General features: G+C 36.8%; 1 non-coding gene across 1 annotated transcript; it reads right to left on the bottom strand.

Moving 5' to 3' along the window:
* Positions 1–5,800: 5,800 nt before the first annotated feature.
* Positions 5,801–5,907, bottom strand: LOC144999097 (small nucleolar RNA R71). The gene has a single exon (XR_013660622.1). It is a non-coding gene; the product is annotated as a small nucleolar RNA R71 (small nucleolar RNA).
* Between the last annotated feature and the right edge of the window lie 698 nt (positions 5,908–6,605).

Genomic DNA, 6,605 nt, shown 5'->3' with positions numbered 1-6,605 from the left:
TGTATGGTATCTATTAGTTTTGGGAGACTCACTAAGCTTCGAGCTTATAGTTTTTAGTTTTGGTTTCAGGTACTTTGGTTTTCAAAAGAGGAGCCCGGGATGATTGCAATGTACACACCACTTGTTCAGCCTATGATGTTTATACTCTGATATTTTTGACAGATATTATGTTACACGACTTATGATTTTCAAATGATGAATGATATTTATGGTTTTATTAATGGCTTTAAAATGAATTTTTTGGTCTGTATTTTGGGATGTTACAAGTGGAGGCACGAGCAGCTCCCGATGTGGTGACGGGTATATATCTTCTCCTTATCTCTTTTTTTATATTTATTATTGCTTATGTTTGTTATAGGATTATGCCTAGTGAACGGTATATCAGCTTTGATACTATTTGATTCGAGTGCCACCCGATGTTTTGTGTCACTTGTGCTCAGCAAGTGATTCTCAAGGGCTCCTGGGGAGCTAGATTTCCCACTTGATGTAGAGATAGCAGTTGATAGGACCATCAGGATCGCTAGGGTTCACTGAGGATGTACACTGCAGTTGTACGATGAACAGTTTTCTATGTATCTAATCCATATTCCCCTACGAGGGAATAAGGTTATAGTCGGTATGGACTGGTTGAACCCAATGGGGCATTGATCGACTGTCAGAACTAGCTAGTGAGGGTTCGGACTCCTAGTGGGGGAGGATTAGTGATCCAAGATGAGAGGCCGCAGGGTGGACTGACCCTATGTTCAGCAGCGAGGGCGAGGTGGTATCTTCAGTAGGCTTGCATGGGTTATGTCGCCTATATCATGGATACACGGGATAAGGGTAAGGCGATGGTTGATGACGTACCGGTAGTGCAAGAGTACCCGGACGTATTCCTGAAGGATTCACCTAGGATACCTCCGGAGAGGCAAGTTGAGTTTAGGATTGACCAAGTCCCTGGTGCGGCTCTAATAGCCAACACACCATATAAATTGGTTCCTCCCGAGATGCAGGATTTGTCTACGCAGCTGCAAGAGCTGCTAGACAAGGGATTTATCAGGCTGGGCAGTTTTCTCCATGGGGTTCCCCAATCCTATTTGTGAAGAGGAAGGATAGGTCACATCACATGTGTATAGACTATCAGGAGCTGAATAAGGTAACAGTGAAGAATCCTTATCCCCTCCCGAGAATCGATGATTCGTTTAACTAGCTATAGGGGGCATCTTAGTTCTCCAAGATTGATCTGCGATCATGTTATCACCAACTATGATTTAGGGATGAGGATGTGTAGAAGAAAGCTTTTAGGACTTGCTAAGGTCAATATAAGTTTGTGGTGATTCCTTTTGGGCTCAACAATGCTCCAGTCACGTTCATGGACCTTATAAACTGCGTTTACAGATCGATGTTGGATCTGTCTGTGATAGTCTTCATCGATGATATGTTGGTCTATTCAAAGACTTAGGAGCAGAATGAGGAACACCTGAGGGAGGTGCTGGAGACATTGAGGAGGGAGAGGCTTTTAACAAAGTGACAAAATCCATTTTGAAAGATCGGTGGATGCGAAATAAATAACATCTTGAGATTTAACGAAAGAACATGAAGAACATATGATGAGAAATTACATACAACTAAAAAAAGATAAAACATTACAATACAAGAACATTGGTGGGAGAGAAAACTCTCCCTAGGTGGGAGAGATCGTTCCACTTTCTCTCTCTCTAGAAAAGCTACTTTGGAATGCACTCATACAAATAAAATGACCAACTCTCTCTTTATATAGGAGAGAGAAAAAACCAACAATACAATAAAGGGAAATAAATAACATAACTATCACTCATTATTTGTAGAGCATTTTCATGTTCCAACAATGTCTCGCTAAATGATGACGGATACAATAAGTGATAAAAGGCTAAAATACAGTAATCCGGCTAGCAAGTGTGGTAATAAAATGAAACATAATGATAACCAAATGTTGAAGTGTCTCTGAAAAACATCTTCTAATTCTTGAATCATAATACACCTAAATTTCTTCAAAGAATAACCTGCTAAAAATGTGAAGCATCCAAGAGTGAGGTCTGAATAATAAGTAATGTGAATCCAAAGACATAGTCTAACAATGCCTAAAATTTGATCAAAATATCAAAAATAAGTGCCACGTCACATTACGAAAATAATCTTCGTCTTCAAAATATCACAAATATAAACTTGAAAAATCATAAGATCTGAACGTGATACAAACACAAAGAATCATCCTTTGGTGGAGTCTGAATAATAAATAATCAGGAATCGGGAAATATCTAGTAATGACAAAAATATGGTCCGTGAAGACCAAAAATCAGTGCCACATCGCATCATTAAATAAATCATCGTCCTCAGAAGTCTTCAAAAATCCAAACTCAATACAATCATAAAACCATATCCGGATGATATCATAATATTCTCTCCCTATTTTTAATAACCAAAGACCATATATCAAAAATAAATATATCATCAGGATGGAGAGTGTCGGATACCAAGAGCTAAGAAAGCTCTCCCTAGATGTATGAAGGATCTCGATAAGTACTTTGTGGTTATATGTAGTTGGCTGATTCAGTCGCTGAAAATTGCTCGAACAAATACCATAGAAACAATAATAACTCTGCGTGAAAAAATAAATCTCTGCTGCACTGAAAGAATACTGATATACCCAAACTATGGTGCTAGAACTCTCGAAGTGGTCTTCAATAGAAAATAAAATCCACATGCTCAAGATACATGGTTCATCAAACGTAGATCAAAAGCAACAATTCATAAAAATCCATAAAGCGAAGAATGTGAAACAACTTTGTTGATCACGTGCCGTTGCGGTGCAAACGTCACAAAGAATAATATGAAGTCCGACTGCGGTATGGAGTAATCCTCATGGAAATAATAAAATTCTTCCAATATAATTGGCATGAAGTGAACTAATGTGACCATCCAAGGTAGGGTTATGGCAAAAATTAGTGTTAAAAATAATAATTGGTTTTTAAAAAAATAATTTGTTTTAATAAAAAAAATGGCTAAATAAAAAAATTGGTGTAAAAAAATAATTGGCTAAATAAAAAATGGCTGAAAAAACTGACTAAATAATAAATAAATAAACAAAAAAACAAAAAAATTGTTATATATAAAAAAGGTGTTAAAAAATAAATGGAGTTAAAAAAAAAAAAAGGAGGGGAGGAGGGGCTGATGAGAGGAGGAGGAAGAAAGGAAGGAAGGAGGAGGAATGAATGAAGGAAGAAAGAAGAAGGGATGATGGAAGGAGGGAGCTGAAGAGAGAAGGAGAAGCAATTGCGGGTAAGAAGGAAGGGAAGGGGGACCGCAGGGGGGAGGGAGGTAGCTATAGTGGGGAAGAGTTGCGGTGGGAAGTAGATGCGGATGGATGAGGAGTTGTGGTGGGTACCGATGTTGAGAGGGTAGACTATATGTGCATATTTAGTTATATATTTTGTGTATAATCTTAATACTTTTTGGCTATTTTATTTAAAGTAATGAACAAAAGGTACTTAATTATGTTAAAATTTTATTTTTAGCCTAAAAGACGTGCTCGGAAGCAAAATGAAGGTGGAATAGCAATTGGAAGCTCGGGAATTGAAGAAAGAAGAAAAATACTCAAAAACCTGAACAACTCAGCGAGATGGACACCTACTCGATGAGTAGGCACGGACATTCACGAACCATTGGGTGCCTTACCGCGCACGGATTTTAAGTGAGGGACTCAGCGAGTCGGTCTTTGGACTCGACAAGTCGCCCCTATTTTAAGAAAACTATATAAAAGGCATAAATTCACAAGACATGGACTTCTTTCGGGAACCCTTTGGGACTGAATTGCGATTGAGAGTGCTGCTGGAGCTCTGGAAATCGAGTATCAACCTTAGCATTCAATTTTGAGGAGATCGAAAGCAACAAATACATTCTCTTTTCATAAGCTAGTGTTTACATCATATTTGAATCATTATGTTTAATTTGTGAGATATTTTCTGCTATGAATATGAGCTAAAAACTCGTTGCTTCTATTTAGGGTAGGAAAACTTATAACTATGGTTTGAATTTTATGACTTGGATTATTTAATTTGGTGAATTTTGTTTTGTTAGGGTTGTTAAAGATCCTCATGTGTTGCCAATAACTATTTTCTGTTAATTATCTAGTCTATTAAGTTGCAAGAACATCTCTTAATTACTTGTCTCATATAATTCATGTGAAAACAATATTATATGCCTAGGAATAGTGAACATGAAACTAGGGGTTGATTAGAGAATAGGTAAGTCAATATGTGAGCTTGTGTGACAAACAACCATACAAGAAGTTAATTGAATTAGTAATTTAATTAGCTAACTACAAGTCTTACTTAACCCGAATCAACAAACTAGGAAATTCATTAATTTAACCAATTGGCCACTATTTGAATTGATTTATTTTCTAAGGATTAGTAATAGTGAACACGAACCTAATCACATTAATCGGTAGCCAATGACAAAATTAATCCACTGCACTTTCTATAAAATCAACCATAGGAATAAGTAAGTTGAACGTGAATAGAAGTCACCTTAATTATTGAATTTAGTTGATTTTTATTTTTTTTAGTTGTTAATTGTTTTATTTGAGTTTTAGTTAAGTGCTTAAGTTTCTAGTTTTTCAAAACAGAGAAAACCTCTTTTCTTTTATCATTTGTTTTTTAGATAATTCTTGTAGTTAGTTTAATTAATGTTCCCTGTGTTCGATACCCTGCTTGCTTAACTATACCACCAATTGACAGATACACTGCATTTTGTGTCTCTAAATTATATTTAAAAAGTATGACTAAAACTAGTGCATTCAATACACATCAAGTTTTTGGTACCGTTGCCGGGGAATGGTTTTAAAATAAATTTTAATTGCTAGTGTTATCGATCCTTTGTGTGAGATCTATCTTGCCCAAAGTTACTTTTTTAGCAAATTAGTTATTATATTTGAGTTATAGTTTTTTGTTCTTTAGGATTTTTGATCTATTTTTTTCAGTTTTACCTTTGAACTCGTCGAGTCCAGTCGCAACTACTCGACGAGTCCAAAGCAAAATTTTTAGTTTTGTTTTTTTTTCATTTTTGTTCTCTTTACGCGTGTTTCTTGTTTTCTTACAGGTATTATATGACCCGAGGTTCAAACACAACTTTGGTTCCTCCATTCGAAGACCCGCAATCCGCTCTTAGGAAGAATAAGGATAAAGTCATTGAAGACACTAACCTGCCAAAGAAATCACCTTTCAAGGACCTTAAATCAGTCTTTGGGAAGAACAAAAGCAAGAAAGTGGGTGAGTATAGCAGTAAAAAGAGCGAAGAAGTCAAGCTTGAGAGTTTTAAAGAAAATCCAATTCCAAAAGTAACCGAATACGAGTCTGAATACGAAGAAGAAAGCGAGCAAGAAGGCAAACCCGACAACACCGTGGCAGACATTGCGACCTCTCAATGGAGGCGTATAAAATGAGAATTTGAGATGACACCAGTCTGGGGCTTGTGTAACCCGCCATACCCGCCACTACCACATTTAAACTAAAGGGCACATCCTTTCTACATTAAAGGAGATTCCTTTCACTGGAAAGGATCATGAAGACGCTTCTAACCACTTAGATGAAGTTAATGACATCGTTCACTACTTTAACGTTCCAAATGTACCAAGAGAAACGGTGTTGTTGAGGATGCTCCCTGTCACTTTTAAAGGAGTTGCGAAGATTGGTTGAAAGCACTACTACCGGACGCAATTACTACATGAGCAAAAATGCGTGAGAAATTTTTAGAACAATTTTTCCCACCATTTTAAGTTGCTAAACTCAAAAAGGCCATTGCAAATTTTGAAAAACAAATGGGAGAGTCGTTGTACGAAGCATGGGAGCGTTACAGGGGTCTAATTAGGAATTTCCCACAAAATGACCTCAATGTGCAACAAGAAGTGTCAATCTTTTATAATGGGGTAAACGTCACCACTAGAAAACCCCTTGACTCTCAAGGCCCATTAAAAAAAAGAAAAATATGGTAGAAGTTAGGGAACTCATTGAAGAATTCTCTAAGCACTCTAGAGAATATCATAACCCAAGGAATGATTCAACTCGAGGGGTGGTGAATGCTATAACTGATGATATGGCACTAGTGATGGAAAAATTAGAAAGCATGGATCGAAGAATAACTAAGATGGACCAATCCATCCATGCTATTAGAGTAGGATATGATAAATGTAGAGAGCCTCACCTTACTAAGGATTGTGATCTTGTTAAGAATGGGAACTAGAAAGCCCAAGTGTGTTACTCAAGCGGTGATAGATATGACGATGATTGGCGAAAACCCAATAAAGAATGGCTACCCTATGATGAGTACAAGAAGGCAAAAGAAGAAAAGTATAAGCAAAAAGCAAGAGGTTTTTATCAAAAGGGGGAACCAGTGCAAGAAAAGAAATTGGACTTTGAAGATATGTTACAAGATTTGTAGCTGCATCCCAGAAAATGCATAATGATACCGATGTTGCAATAAAAGATCAACAAAACATGTTGTGAGATCAACAAATCATGATTAAAGAGAACCTAATTATGATGAAAGATCAACAAGCTCTTCTTAGGAATCAGCAAGCCTCTATTCTC

This window comes from Lactuca saligna, chromosome 5 (assembly GCF_052625555.1).
Source record: "Lactuca saligna cultivar CGN05327 chromosome 5, ASM5262555v1, whole genome shotgun sequence".
NCBI classification, from domain to species: domain Eukaryota; kingdom Viridiplantae; phylum Streptophyta; class Magnoliopsida; order Asterales; family Asteraceae; genus Lactuca; species Lactuca saligna.
This window is presented reverse-complemented; position numbering and strand designations above follow the sequence as displayed.